The sequence below is a fragment of the Mesoplodon mirus genome, assembly GCF_964341445.2.
Source record: "Mesoplodon mirus genome assembly, chromosome: 7".
Classification (NCBI taxonomy): domain Eukaryota; kingdom Metazoa; phylum Chordata; class Mammalia; order Artiodactyla; family Ziphiidae; genus Mesoplodon; species Mesoplodon mirus.
In genome coordinates this window covers 111,528,955-111,546,032 of record NC_138983.1, presented here as the reverse complement: position 1 = coordinate 111,546,032, position 17,078 = coordinate 111,528,955, and positions in this window count along the sequence as shown.

The following is a 17,078-nucleotide window of genomic DNA, read 5'->3' as shown; positions in this document are numbered from 1 at the left end:
AATACATTTCTGGATATTGGAAGTGCTCCAGCTTTCAGCTGTGGTTTTCTATGAAAGCTGCCAAAATACTGTGCACATACTCTATCTGCACAGTTTAGAATTGGAAAGATTGTCTAGTTATTTTTTTTCCTAACCATTAAATAGTATTGTCAGTAAGCATAAATCAGCATTGCATGTATATTCTTAATGTGAATTTTAAGTTTTCTGTATCCTATCAGTTTAAAAATTTCGTTTATTTGAAAGAGCAAGGTTCATATAGTAATGGTTTCAAAATCAGACAGCCTTATGAGAGAAATTAAGACTAGTATTGAAGCTGTATCGTCATCATTATTGTTGTTAGTGGCATATATATATGATCTTTTTAAACTGTCATTTTGTGATTTTGAGAGTTTTGTTGAGGACACCCCTCCCCCATCTCTTTTTTGGTCATAAGGGAACCTTAGCTCTGATGTTGTGGACTTAGTTAAAATATATATTGGAAAAAATATATAATAAAATAAGGACTTATGGGAGAACTCTGGGTATAATTGTGCCCAACTCAAGGGTGCCATTTACATTGGTACAATTACATTGCTAATTATCATATTTCTGACTTGGCAATAAAGTATCTTGAGGACAGGACAGCCTTTTTTCTAATTCACACGAAAGGCATCTTTTGGACTAGCAGCAGGGCTGTTTGTGTATTCCTTTTCAAACCATCCAATGTCCCAGTGATATGAAAACCTTGTTAACATTTACAGCCAAGTCACAACCTCCGTAACATTCCTAGTTTCATTGTATGAGTGGAGAAAAGTAAATAAGTTACTTTTCCGTAATAAGGACATTTCTGTTGGGATTTAAGGTAAAGGTTGGTTTTTGATGGTGAGTTTATTTAATGAGTGATTACAGAAGTGATTATGGGAGAATAGCATTTTAAAGATTTTTATTTTATTTTGCTTTTTGGTTAATGGGCTGGGAGAACATGATTACTGTTTTACTTCTTAATGAAATCACTTTGTACAACTTTGTAAAACACTGATATAATATGGAAAACAATTTTTCCCTTAAATGTCTGATAGATAAGGTTAATTTTCCTGGAATACTTGTGCTAAGTATTAGAATCACTGAATTACTGGAACTGAACATACAGTGTTATGACATTATGAATGATGTTTTAATATTAAATTTGTCATAAGTACAGTCGATCCTTGAACAACATGGGTTTGAACTGTGTGGGTCTGCTTATAGGCAGATTTTTAAAAATAAGTATGCAGTCAACCCTCTGTATCCATGGATTCTGCATCCATGGATGCAGAACCTGTGGATGTGGAGGGCCAACTATGGGACTTGAGCATCTGCAGATTTTGGTAAACTTGGGGGCTCCTGGAAGCAGTCCCCTTCAGATACTGAGGGACAACTGTAAAGCATTTAGATTTTTAGACATTTGAATCTTTATAATTTGACTCTTCAAGGAACAACTTCTGAACTTGAAGAATATTGCCCATTTTTATTTAATTCCAAAACATATAATTTAAATGAAATTTTACAAGTTGTCAATTTATGGCCTGAACAAAATTTATTGTCTTTGTCATCTTCAATATTAAAGTGAAATAAGGAACACTCAAAACTTATAGATGACCTTTAAATAAATAAAATATATGAAACTATTTAGTTTGCTTACTTATCCAAAGATACCTTTTAGACTTTGAACCTGAAAATTTAAATGAAACTTACTTCTTCCTTAAGTCAACAGCCCGCTTATACCCAGGCCATGCTTGCTTTACTCTCTTGCTCTTCCTAGTTCTCTTCACTTCTTAGAGTCATAACATTCATTTATTTTGGAAGCAAACTTACTCTGCCTCATTCATCTCAGAATGTGGGCTTCTCCTTTCTTGTCTTGTCTTTTATAATTTATATTTGAATATAATTTATTGGGAAACTACTGATCAAGAGGTTAAGTGGTATAAGCAAAGAAGACAGTATTAAGGAGCCTGCAGTATGAAAAAGAAACCTTCTAACTGTTGGAGCTCTTTTAGCTATTTAGCTTTAAGTGCCTTCCCAGAACTCCTGTTGTAAAATTTTCAGTATTACTTCCTTTATGTGGTATGAAATACTCAATGGTGCTTTATAATAGGAAACAACTTATTTCTTAAAGAATAGCATACAGATGTTATACTACTGGAAAAAAGTAGAACCAGGTGTTGATTCTCAACTGTGAAAGGATGGAGAGTTTGTCCCCCAAACCCTCGGAGCCAATAATTTTTAACAAGGAATGGTATCTTTAGGAAATAGCCTAGGGATTCAGGTAACTTACTTGAATAGGAGATAAAAAATGGTGTATTGTGTGCTGATTTGACTCTGTTGCAATGTTTGTCTTTTATTGTCTAATGGTTTCTTGTTTTTCAAATGCTTCCAGTAAAATTCTTGACATAATCCATTTTTGACAGTAATAGTATTTTTATGTATAATGTATAGGTTTTGTTGATTTGAGTGTTACTTTGTTTGAAGTACTCTAGATTAGTGTTTCTAAAATGGAAATACGAGGGCCTTCTATGGGAATGTTAATTTGACCCTCAAGAGTACTTCTCTTAAATACAAATGACTTTTCATATGTTGAGCCAAAAATTTATCTTTAACAATATTAATGCTGTCACTGTGTGAGGAGGTGAGGAAGAGAGTAGAATTTTAAGATAGAGTTTTTAAAGCATACAAGTTAATGTAGAGTATTAACAATGAAACATTTTACTTAAAAAAATAAATTTATTTATTTATGTTTGTTTTTATTTTTGGCTGTGTTGGGTCTTTGTTGCCGCGCGCTGGCTTTCTCTAGTTGTGGTGAGCTGGGGCTACTCTTTGTTGTGGTGCCTGGGCTTCTCATTGCGGTGGCTTCTTGTTGTGGAGCACAGGCTCTAGGCACGCAGGCTTCAGTGGTTGTGGTGCGTGGGCTCAGTAGTTGTGGCTTGCGAGCTCTTGAGCGCAGGCTCAGTAGTTGTGGCGCATGGGCTTAGTTGCTCCACGGCATGTGGGATCTTCCCGGGCCAGGGCTCAAACCTGCAGTGGCAGGCAGAATATTAACCACTGTGCAACCAGGGAAGCCCTGAAACATTTTACTTTGAACTATTTCTTCATCAAAACATGTCCCTTCTCCTTAAATGCTTATGTGAAGTTATAAAAGCATTTATTGAAATACATTATGTACTCAGCTTGAGAAGCCAGTAAGAATACTAATTTTTTTTAACTGCTTTCTTGAAGTGTACTTAAAACTGTTGTGATAATTCATAATCTCATAAAGTTTTGTTTGGGCTTTCAAGGCTCCTATAGCCTAAAGTTTTGTAGCACATCTCTCATGTGCTTACCAAATGTCTAAAGTATCAAATAAATTGGGGGCATTTTAATACATAATTTAAATGCATTTCTATGTTAAACAAAGAGAAAAGGCAAAATAATCTCTTAATTATACGTCTAAAGAATTCTTAAAGAGGAATTCTCTCCTTGAGGTAGTATAACTTCTTGACTGATACTGGCAATCATTACATGGAAACATTTCAAAGAAGGCTTTATTTACTCTTCAGGAGAAAAGAGAAGTAACAGCAAAATATCTTTGATATCCCGAGGAAAGGCCAATTTGGATTATTAAATATTTTGGATCATAATTTTTTTTTTGTAAATTTATTTTTTATTTATTTTTGGCTGCATTGGGTCTTCGTTGCTGCGCTGGCTTTCTCTAGTTGCGGGGAGCAGGGGCTACTCTTCCTTGCAGTGCGTGGGCTTCTCATTGCGGTGGCTTCTTGTTGCGGAGCATAGGCTCTAAGTGCATGGGCTCAGTAGTTGTGGCTCCCGGGCTCTAGAGTGCAGGCTCAATAGTTGTGGCACACGGGCTTAGTTGCTCCGCGGCATGTGGGATCTTTCTGGATCAGGGCTTGAACCCCTCTCCCCTGCATTGGCAGGTGGATTCTAAACCACTGTGCTGCCAGGGAAGTCCCTAGATCATATAATTTTTTAATGAATGTAGTTTTTTTACTTTCATAACTATCTGTTAACAACCAGACAAACAAATTGCTTAAGACTTGGTCTTTTTTGTTGACAGACATTGTTACCTATAAGTAGTACTGCCGAAGCCCAAAAAAGCAGTCTAAATTTTATGGTCAAATTTATATAGATTATGTAAAGATAAATTCCTACCACAAGCCTCAGGTGAATTATCTCTAATTCACTATTTAATTGTAGAGACTCTTCTTGTGAACTTTTACTTCACTGGACCAAATCTTTAGATCTTTTAAAGCACAATTTATTTACCTTTTCTCAAATATCGGTCTTAATAAAACATCATAAATTTGCTATATCCACTTTATAATCTTTTATATCCTATACAGACTGTGCTTCCTTTGCTCCTTTCCTAGACCAGTTGTTATTGGTTTGATCATTTTCTTTATATTTTGTGTGCTTTGTCTGTAATTTATTAAACCTTTTATAATATGGCTCAATTTTGCATGGGTTCTGGTTTATCATGTGTTAAATATTATTTAAAATGCATCCAGTAAAAAGGTTAGACTTTAACATGAGTATGGATTCTTATCTTACGATGCCAATTTTATTGGAGCTTTGTTTTATTTATTTTGTGGATCTATGGTCCATAAATTTAAGAGTTGTATTAAAATTTTCTTAGTTTTTCCCCAAGTTATATCATTTTGAAGAAATTTTATCCTTTGCAGTTTTGGTTTAAAGTAATAATGAAAATTGTACCACACATGATGTATTGTTTTATATATAAACTAAAATTGTGGATATTATGAAATACTCAAATACAGTACTTAATTTTTTTTTTTTTTTTTTTTTTTTTTTTTTTTTGCGGTATGGGGGCCTTTCAGTGTTGTGGCCTCTCCCATTGCGGAGCACAGGCTCCGGATGTGCAGGCTCAGCGGCCATGGCTCACGGGCCCAGCCGCTCCACGACATGTGGAATCTTCCTGGACCAGGGCACGAACCCAAATCCCCTGCATCGGCAGGCGGACTCTCAACCACTGCGCCACCCGGGAAGCCCTAAAATTATTTTTAAAGCTAACAAAAATAAGCAAAATGGGTATGTATGAAACCAGCTTTACCCCAGACTCAATGGTGTGTGTGTGTGTGTGTGTAAATAAACTGAGCGTTACTGGGTATTACCCATAATTTATTTTTCCATGTAGAAAATAGCTTGTGGATAAAAGTCCATCACATATTTTGGTGAAAAGAAAATGTGCTTCCATATGATTGCTTCCAGTTGCATTTGAACCATGAAAGATGAAAGGCTAAATTATTTAAACAGCTTGTCATTAGAGACAGTGTTATTAAGTTATCAAACTTAGCAAAATTATTTTTTGTGAGTATTAAGTGCAATTAGTTTACCTTTAGTACTTTCCCCATACTCTATTATGCAAATCAAATGGCTTATAGCAAGCTTATACACAGATATTTTTAATCTACAAATGCAGAAACCTGACCTGTTTTTGGATTTATATCATTCACTGAAACTACTTTAAATATTGAGAGAGTTTTTAGAAGTAATGTCAAAGAAACCTGAGTTGGTTCCCTCTTTGCCTCATCCTTGTTATGTCACTTTTAGACAAGTCACTTGACTTCTGTCATCTTCAGTTTTATTGTCTGTAAAATAGCGATAATAGTACTTACCAATATTGTTGTGAAATTCAAATAGGGCCCTATCCACAGCACTAAGTAAATGTTGAATGAATACACCTTGGTATTTAAATGAAAAGCAATTAGTCAGAATAGCTCTTTTGTTTCAAACAAATTTTTCCATCCTGTATAAACCGGAATAGCTGAGATTTTCTGTTTTATTCTACCACTTACTATATCTGACTTACTCATATTCCTCTTGGACTAAATGTTTCAATAAATCCCAAGCATCTAGTATGTTCTGAGATGTGTTCTAGGCATAGAATAGACAACTATTTCTGACCCTTATGGGATTTTCATTTTAATTGATAAAATATGTTAAAATATGTTAAAATTGATAAAATAGCACATGGTGGCATGCTATTAAGGGAAAATAAGTCGAGGAAGGGGTCTGGAGAGTGCGTGAGTATAGGGTTGCCATTTTAAATGGAGTATACACTGATGAAGTGATATTGAGCAGAAATCTCAAGAAGTAAACGGTTAAGCCATATGGATAATCAGGAGAAGAGCATTCCAGGCAGAAGGACTTTCTGTAGTCAGCTCAGGACTACTGTTCTGAGCTGGTTGTCTGCTTGGTGTTTTTAAGAAATGGCAAGGAAATCATTGAGACAATAACGAGCAAGACGAGAGTATTAGCCAGGATTAGAAAATGAGGTTAGAGAGATTGGGAGTAATGATTGTGCCTGATTGTAGTTAATCATGTAGGGCACTGTAGGCCTTTCCAAAGACTTAGACTTTCATTGAGTGAAGGGGGAAGCAATTAGGGTTCTGATCAAAGCGAGGATGGAAGTCTGTAGAATTAGATAGGAGGGTAATACAGTAATCCAGATGAGAAATGGCGTAGTTTGAATGAGACCGAGGGCAATGGAAATAATAAGTGATCAGATTCTGAACATATTTTGATAATAGAGCTGGTAGAATATGCTGATGGATTGGATGTGGGGTATGAGAAAGAAGAATCAAGAATGACTCCAAGATTTTTAGCTTGAAGAACTATGAATAAAGCAGCCATTTACCAAGATGAGTAAGACTCGGGAGCAGGTTTGAGGACGGAAAATCGCGAATTTAGTTTTGGATATGTTATGTTAGTTAGGCCTATTAGATGTCCCAAGAGAAATGTAGAGCATGCAGTTGGATATTTGAGTTTGAAGTTATAGGGAGGTCTGAGCTGGATGTGTACTATATATATATATATATATATATATATATATATATATATATATATATGTATATGTATATGTATATGTATATGTATATATGTATGTATATCATATGACATTATTGGTGTATAGCCTTATTTTAAGTCAGGGCATGGATGAGATCACTTAGTAAGTGTAACCAGAGAATAGGCCTGAATTGAAGATACGTGATTAGTGAAATTTGGGGTCAGCTTTTGTGATTTTTCAATTACAAATGTGATGTTAACATTTCTGCTCCACACAAAATCATTACGTTCCACAATGTTATGGAAGCTCTGAGATTTAAGAAACAAGATTGATAATATATAAGCATATGACAGATTTAAAAGGAGGAATGCCGTTTTATTCTTGTAATGAGGCTTTTTGTTTTGGGATAATAATACAGTTTTGCATTTTAATATATCTGATGCTAGTTCTTTTTTTCTGGTAGTTGGAAATTGCTATTCTGATTCAATTTGTGAGTTTTAGCACTAGAGGGCAGACTTGCCTCTAGACTGTGAAAAGCTGTGAATGGATTAATTTAGCCCAATATATTACTGTATCTATATTCAATCCCAATTAATGAATGGATTTGTTTCTCAATCGACAAGTATACTATCTACTGTATTTTTTCAGTTGCTGGGAAAGCATAAAATTAGGCTAGTGGTTGATTTTAGTATATCTAGGATCGACAGTTGATATTTGCATATGAAGTCCAAGGAAACACAAGCATAGCTTACTACAGTTACGTTAAGATCTTATATAGAGGGTCCACACATATATGAGCATAAGAGAATTTGAAGCCAGTCAGAAGAAATATTGATCATGAAAACATTCATTCAGGAAATGTATTGAGCTGTTAACTTTGTGCTATCACACTCTTTATCTTTTGTGATAAAGAGTTGGGGCTACAAAACAAGTAAAATATAGTCCCTGCCTAAATAAGCTTTGGTGTAGCATCTTATAGCACTTAATATCTTGTGCTGTGTCTATTTAAATGTCTTTTTCCTTCAATAATAGAAATCATGACTCATTTATTTTTGGTACTTCCTAGTGCCCATCACAGTGCTTGGTACTTAGGTTAGTTCATAGCGTATGGATAAATGAATGAAAAAAGACAGGAAAAAAAAAAAAAAGAACAGAGTCAAGGCCTTTGCAAAAATCTATTTTCTTTTCATACTTTTTCCCTTACAGGAAAGCCCTCCTATTAACAAATACAAAAAGGTTATGGAGATTATTCCAACTCTCCATCTTTGCTCCCACTCCTCTTGCTGATAGTCTTCATCTCAACCCACGATCAAGAGCAGTGAGTAGACATACCTATGGCATTCATTGAGAATGGAGGTCTAGCCTTTTGATGGTCACTGAAGTGGAGGAGAAGGATAAATGTGGAAATGGACAACTCCTATCTGTCCCTTGTCAGTTCGAGAAGTTTGAGGTGAAACCAATCTTTCTGGGATGAGGACACTCTTCTCCTTTTCCCACTGTTCACCCAGAAAGTTTGCCCACACATAATCCTTCTGCTCCCCAGTCTTTTTAGGGTCCCTACTTCTACATGCTAGTTCCTCAGTTTTCTTAACTGTAATATGAGAATAATAGTCCTTACCTCGTAAGATTGTTTTGAGGATGAAATGAAATAATGCATGCAGTAAATATGAGCTACACTGGTGTCTGGAAAACAGATCAGTTGGACTTGGTAGGATGGATTTGTGTTCATTTAGTGTTACTTATTATATAATAGAATTAAATAAATGACAAAATAAAGATACACTAAATCAGTTACATTTAGAAATGCAAACATTTTGACAAATTAGTCTCTAATATTAGTCAGTGACATGAACTGATTTATTTGCTCCATTAATGTGGGGCATTATAGTGAAATGGTCATTCCAAAGGATATTAACTGTGACTAAATGAGGTGATCAATTTAGAGTGCACTTGGCACCAACTAATAAACACTCGGCAACATTAGCTGCTGTAGCTATCTTTAAAAGTGGACCAATTTGACCTCATAGTAAGGACTCTTTTTTTTTCTTTTTAAGACAAATAATTAAAAATTATAAATCCAAAATACTATGTATTATTACATTATTTGATTTTCTTAAACTTTGTTTCATTAATTTAAGTAGCAGGATTCTTTTCCAAAAGAAGTTGTACTTAGAAGCACAGTATGTAAAACAGGGCAAACTGACATGCTCTGGTTGAAATAGGAAGCTCTGAGTCTTTTCCTCTTACCACCCCCACTGCCACTATCACTTCTGAGAAACCTCAGAGGAACCCCTAGCTCTGACTAACGTGTTTTGAAACCCACTGCTTCCACAATTGCACTTTGTCCTGTCAAACGTGAATAAAGTAATAGAATGAGAAAGCCCAGATTCTGTTTAGAAATTTCCATTTAATTCTCTGCATAAAAGCCAAAATGTGGCTGACATTGTTTTTGTATGGAATAAGATAAGATATATTTCAGCATCATTGGAAATGTTTATACTAGTACTATAAAGTTTATAATTCTTAGGTTCATTATCTAGAGTTGGTCTAAAAGGAAGTGTTACATAAGAACTGCCAAGAGAGATTTGGAATAGATACAAGAATGAATGAATGAATGTCTAGCTGAGGTCCCTTTTTACATGTAAAAAAGCATGTAGTTATCCTTGAGTATTATAATCTTTAAAGGAGAAACAGCTCTGTGAACAGGGATGGTGTTCATAAGTGTTCCTTGCTCTGAGTCCACAACATAATAAGGGTTTAAATAGATGTTTATTGAATGAATGAAAACATTGACATGTCTATCTTCTTTCAAGTAACTACAAGTTACTTGAAAGGCAGGCCATGTCTTATCTTTTTGTTCCCAGTGGTAGCACAGCCAGTAAATTAGAGTTTCCTTACTGAATTAATAAATGAATGAATAAATGTACACGTGTACATAAAAAATTTACATATCTACATTCCCATTAGACTAAGGTTCTTGAGGGAAGAAACCATGTCTTCAGCTCTTAGCATAGTGCCTCACTCATAGTAGGTTGTCAAAATGTTTGTCGAACTGAATAGAATTTAAGTATGAATAGCACCAGAGTAGATCCACATAAACTGACACAGTGCCTTCTAAATAGATACTAAAATTATTTCATAATTGAAGACAGAGATCCCACTAAACATTTTCTGAGTTAGAACCAGTTGAATAATATGAGCAACAAGCTATAGGAGTTCAGAGGAGGAAGAATTCTTTGAACTGAAATGGTCAAGACAGCTTCTCAGAGTCAGTGAGACTTGACGAAGGTGGGTGGTACTTTGGTGTTTTAAGTACATGAATTAGACAGCTGGAGAGGAAAGAGGCTGGGAACTGGGAGACTGGTAAGGAAGGCACAATGTGGAAAGAGCCCTGGGCTTAGAGGGCAAAGATCTGTATTCTGAATTTCTGTTTTGCTGCTTACTGGCTATAGGGCTTTGAGATTACTGTAGTTTCCTATTCCTCTTCTGTGAAGTAGAGGTAAGGCTGTTGTTCATATTGATATTGCACTTCAAAGTGTTTGTAAAATGCCAAGTAAAACATAATGCTGTGCTTTGAATGCAGTGGGCTCCAAATAAACTTTTGTTGAATGACAAAGAAAAATACGATATTGATTAATGAAAAGAATGGAAGCCCTGGAATGTCAGCTCCTGCAATCTGCCAGTAAACCTGTTGCCTCTTACGGGAAGAAAAGTAAATATGTGAAGCCACAAAATCTCATGATCAGAAGAAACATTTTTGGATCAGTTGGAAACTCCAGTGAGATGCTAAAGTTATGTCAGAGGTGAATAAGTCATGAGCTCTTCATGCTGACATTATTTCTAAGATTGCTGCCTTATTGAAGGAAGCAAACCACAAAATAAACCATGAAGAATAGCTTTTTGAAAACAAGCTTCCTGAAGGATGAATGCTTCATTTGCTTTAATTGCTTACATCTTTGCTTACTAATGAGTCATTTTCCCCCCTTAATTGGTAATTTGTTTTAAATTGGTCATAAGATGGTTACATTGAGTAGTCTGGTGTTACACAATAAATGAAAAAAGTTGACAGGCCACCAGCTGAATAAGGGAAAATATGATTCTTTTTGAGCTGAAAATATATGAATTGGTAATAGTCTTTATGATGTAAGATTGGATTTATTGGAACTTTTCTCTTACGTTCAAAAGTCACAGCACCTTTCTTTGCCTCTGAAATACCCCGTATCTCTTCTGCCTCCTATAGTCATTGAGGGTTCCGACCCTATTCGGTGTCTGATTATTTTTTAAGAAACATCCTTTCCTTCCTGCTTATCTTTGAACCACTATCATTTTGTATATAATTTTATTAGAGTGTTGATAACACTATATTATAAAGTATAATTTACGTATTCGTTTTCTTAACTGTGATCTGGAGAGCAGGGATTGTGTATTTTTGCCTTTTATTTTTCCACTGTTCACAATTAGCCACAGTATAGGGAAAGCACTCAGTAAATGGAACAAATGAATACATGAAGATGAACAGATAAATAAATGATTTTGCTTATGTAAGGTGTCTATCTTTTGTCTATTTTTTTTTCACTGTATGGCAGAAATTCCAGTACAGCCCTATTTTTAATGTCGACCTACTATTAAAGTTACTAAACAAATGTAAATCAAAACAAGAAATGAATATTTAAACAATTATGACATTTTTGCCTCCAAAGTTGGCACAGATTTTTAAATTGATAATACTCATTGTAGATAAGGGTACAGGGAAACAGGAATTTTTATATTTTGCTGAAGGAAATATAAATTGGCAGATCCTTTCTGGAAGGCATTTAGGCAAATATGTTCAAAAGCCTTAATAATGTTCATATTCTCTCACTTAGCAATTCTATGCCTAGGAATTTATCCTACATGATAAATTAAAAATTTGTAAAACATTTTAATCACATAATATTTTACAGATAGAAAACAAAGGAAATAACCTAAATGCTTAACAATAGGAAATTGGTTATATAAATGATAATATATCCATATAGTGGAGTACACCATCTTGAAAAATGCATGCTGTATTGTCAAAGGGGGGAAAATGGGTTTAAAGCAGTATGTACAATTGGTTACTCCAGTGTATGTGTAAATGTACAGAGAAAAGACTGAAAGGTTTTACACCAAAATCAGAAAAATGGTAGCTTCTTGATGATAGAATCACCAGGAGTTTTAATTTTTACTTCATTCTCTGTATTTTCTATATTGAATATGTTCAATGAGTATGTATTACTTTGGTAATTTTAAAAAGTAAATAAAGGTTATATTAAGAAGCGTACTTTCTCCTTTGCTGATTTTACCCATTCTCCCAATGTAGGAAGAGAGACTAACCTTGAAACAGGAATTTTCACCGGGACCCACTGTGGTAGATCATTTTCTCTACCTGTTCTGCCCCTGTTGCCCATGGTAGTCATAGGTTACGACTGGGGCCAATGCAGAAGTAACATTGATTGATTCATTCATTCAGGAAATATTTGTTGATATTCCTACTGGACCTTGGAACTTGGGATATAAGGGCAAGAATCATATTCTTGAAAACTAGTTGTATTTTGAAATTAATTTTTTAACTAGGAATTTAATAAAGAGTATCTAGTCCATCCCTCTCTCTTTGGAGACAGAAATGGATCCCAAAGAAATTTGCCCAAGATTGAATGGATACTAAATGGAACATCTAAACTTGAATTTAAAAACTCTCCTTCTACTCCAGTGCTCTTTCTGGTCACTTGGGCCTCCCATTTTGTAAAACTCTAATCTGTATAAATATAGATTCTCAAAATAAAAAGAAATATTGTACTTGATGCTTATATATCTTCTACAATATCTTTAATTGGTAGCCTTAACTTGCTTTGCTTATTCTCATAGAATTTGTAGTTAACAAATGCTTCATATCTATGAATATTCTGTATTAGTCAATGTTAAGCTATTGCTCAAAATGTACTTTTGTTTTTAACCTCATAACTAAAATTGGATAAAGCCAATTAAAACCTTTGCCCCATCTACATAAATTTGTTTCTCCTTACCCTTGGGGAGGGACCATTCAGCTGGTCAGTAATCCATCTACCTGATATGTTTATATTATGCACAAAGATTATTATATAGATTTTGTCAACTGGTGAAATACAGATACCATATACTTACAGGACAGCACTACGCTACTTGCAATTTACCAAATCTATTCCTTCACATGCTACTCTCACCATCTTGTAAGGTGTCCCCTGGCTAACTCTCACTCATCCTTTGAAACCCCTAATCCCAGCATAGATATTGCTTCTACTGGGAAGGTATTGCTCACCTGCACCTACTCCCCAACATCCTCTCTTACCTTCTATATATAGCATTGGTCATGTTACGTTGTATTATCTTGAGCTCCTTAAAACCAAATATGTGGTCTTTCATCTTCCTAATATATTTAGTTCAGTGTGAGACCCATAACAGGTACTCAAATATTTCCTTGTTGATAGATGAAAAAATGAATGATGGAATAAAGAAATATATTTCCTTACCATGTTAAAGAGTAAAGAAAATTTAGTTTGAGATGAATTGTTTTCCATGCTGGTTCCTTGTGATCAGCTCTTCCTTATTATTATTCTTTAACCTGGTGTATATTTCTCCTGTGTTGCAATAAAGACCTCAGAGGGCTGTAGATGGGAGAAGCCACCTTCTTTATTTTTGAAAAATAAGGAAAAATGTGTGCCCATCCCAAATTCTCTAGCAGCTGGGCCTCTTGTTCCCCACCTTTTCCTCAACATCACAGACTGTGCTTTGGTTATCACATCTGTGTATTCTCTGAGAATTCTGGGTCCAGATATTTGGATTCAATTCAGAACAGCAATGTGATATGATGGGATAACCATCACACAGGGAACTGAGGAGGTGATTCTAGTCCAGATGGAACCACTGATTTGCTAGGTGACCTTAAACTACCCACTTATTTTCCAAGGCTTCAGTTTCTCATCTGTAAAGTGAAAGCATTGGATTCTATAATCAAGCTCCCTGTGAGACAGGCTGGGCCCTGGGCCCTGGGACCCTTTGTTGCAGTGCTTGCACCTGGACAAATGTCTCCTCGAGCAACAAAATACAAAGAAACTGTAAGAGACTAAAAATAACTGCATGCATGTGCAGTTGGGGCAAATTATGGACAATAAGATACAAAAATACCTTAAAAAAAACCCAACTGGAGGCACTAGTGGGGGAACCTCAGACACCTAAGGGGACAGGAGGAATCCACGTGTGACCAGGTAGGACGTGGGAGGGAAGGAAAGGGGAAAGAAAAGTTGCGGTGGGATGAGACTGGAACCCCTGAGGGGAGCTGGGGGAGGGGAGAGGTTTCCACGCTCAGAGGGGTACACTCACAGTGAGGGGATCAGCAGGATGGAGAAGGACCTTTGGGAGATTGGGGGATCAGAGGGGAACTTGGCCAGCGTTTCCCCTGCCTGTTCAGCCCCCCGCAAGCCTGCTGGGGTCCTGGGCCTGAACACCAAAACCCCCCGCTGGGGTCCCTCTGGCCACATGGGACCCCAGGCCTAAGCCCTGCCCCTGTGCCCACCACTCTGCCAAGGCCACTTCCTGTGGTGTGGGTGCTGGACCTAAGCCCCGCCCTCCCAGGGCCCCCTCCAGCCATGCAGGTCCTAGTGGACGTGAGAAAAGCCCCTGACAAGACCTCCATGGACCTCACAGTTCCTGGCCCTGAGCCCCACCTCCACCAAAGCCTCCTCTGGCCGCAAGGGTCCTGGCAGCCCAAGTGCCACCCCTGACGGGGCCTCTTTTGGCTGCACGGGTCCAGGTGGGCTGAGTGCTGCCCCCCTCCAAGGCCTTCTCTGGCTGCGCCAGCCCCTGTGGGTGCACCTGTGGAGGCCTGCACCCCAGCTGGCCTGCTTGGACATGTGTGCTCCAGGCCAGCTTCAGGAACAGTTGCTGGTGAGAGGAAAACATGCAGAGATGGGGCTGACACAGTGGGTCCAGAGACATACCTAGAGGTCTTGGAGGCCTACTGGGGAAGAAGGGGTAGGCTGTAGCTCAGCGTGGGTGCAAGGACACTGATAAAGGAGGCACCAGGGAAATTTTTACTTTTTAATTTAATTTTTTTAATTTACTTTTTTACCTTTTATTTTTATTCTTATTTTTTATTATTATTTATTTTATTTTATTTTTTATTTTTTTCTGTTGTGGTTCTCTTTTGCTTTGTTGTTGTTTCATTTTTATTGTTAATTTTTCTAATATATTTTTTATCTTCCTAATTTTATTTTTTATTCTTTGTTATTGTTCTGCTTTTTTTTTTTTTTTTTTCCCATGCCATGTGGCTTGCAGGGTCTTTCTTCACAGGCCAGGGCTTGGGCCTGAGCTCCTGTGGTGGGAGTGCCAAGCCCAAGCTGGACTAACAGAGAACCTCACACCCCAGTGAATATTAATTGGTGTGAGCTCTCCTGGAGGTCCTCATCTCAGCACCAAGATCCAGCTCCACCCAACTGCCTGCAAACTCCAGTGCTGGACGCCTCAGGCCAAACAACCAGCAAGAAAGGAACACAGGCCCACTCATCAAAAAAAAAAATATGTTACAGACGAAGGAGCAAGGTAAAAAACCGTAAGACCAAATAAATGAAGAGGAAATAGGCAACCTACCTGAAAAAGAATTCAGAGTAATTATAATAAAGATGATCCAAAATCTCAGAAACAGAGTGGAAGCATGGATCAAGAAAATACAAGAAATATCTAACAAGGACCTAGAAGAACTAAAGAACAAACAAACAGTGATGAAAAACACAATAATTGAAATGAAAAATACACTAGAAGGAAGCAATACCAGAATAACTGAGACACAAGAATGAATAAGTGACCTGGAAGATAGAATGGTGGAAATAACTGCCAAGGAGCAGAATAGAGACAAAAGCATGAAAAGAAATGAGGACAGTCTCAGAGACCTCTGGGACAACATTAAATGCACCAACATTCGCATTATAGGGGTCCCAGAAGAAGAAGAGAAAAAAAAAGGGACTGAGAAAATATTTGAAGAGATTATAGTCGAGAACTTCCCTAACATGGGAAAAGAAGTAGACACCCAAGTCCAGGAAGCACCGAGAGTACCATACAGGATAAACCCAAGGAGAAACATGCTGAGACACATATTAATCAAACTAACAAAAATTAAATGCAGAGAAAAAATATTAAAAGCATCAAGGGAAAAGCAAAGAATAACATACAAAGGAATCCCCATAAGTTTATCAGCTGATTTTTCAGCAGAAACTCTGCAGTCAGAAGGGAGAGGCAGTATATATTTAAAGAAATAAAAGGGGAAAACCTACAACCAAGATAACTCTACCCAACAAGGATCTCATTCAGATTCGAAAGAGAAATCAAAAGCTTTACAGACAAGCAAAAGCTAAGAGAATTCAGCACCACCAAACCAGCTTTACAATAAATACCAAAGGAATTTCCCTATGTAGGAAACACAAGAGAAAGAAAAGACCTACAAAAACAAACCCCAAACAATAAAGAAAATGGTAATAGGAACATACATATTGATAATTACCTTAAATGTAAATGGATTAAGTACTCCAATCAGAAGACACAGACTGGCTGAATGGATGAAAAAACAAGACCCATACATTTGCTGTCAACAAGAGACCCACTTCAGACCTAGCGACACATACAGACTGAAAGTGAGGGGATGGAAAAAGATATTCCATGTAAATGCAAATCAAAAGAAAGCTTGAGCAGCAATACTCATATCAGATAAACTAGACCTTAAAGTAAAGACTGTTACAAGAGACAAGGAAGGACCCTACATAATGACCAAGAGATCAATCCAAGAAGAACTGTAAATATTTATGCACCCAACATAGGAACACCTCAATACATAAGGCAAATGCTAACAACCATAAAATGGGAAATCGACAGTAACACAATAATACTGGTGGACTTTAACACCCCACTTACACCAATGAACAGGTCATCCAGACAGAAAATAAACAAGGAAACACAAGGTTTAAATGACACATAGAGCAGATAGACAATTGATACTTATAGGACATTCCACCCCAAAGTGGCATAATACACTTTCTTATCAAGTGAACACACAACATTCTCCAGGATAGATCGCACCTTGGGTCAACAAATCAAACCTTGGTAAATTAAAGAAAATTGAAATCATATCAAGCATCTTTTCTGACCACAACACTATGAGATTAGAAATCAATTACAGGAAAACAAAACTGTGAAAAATACAAACACATGGAGGCTA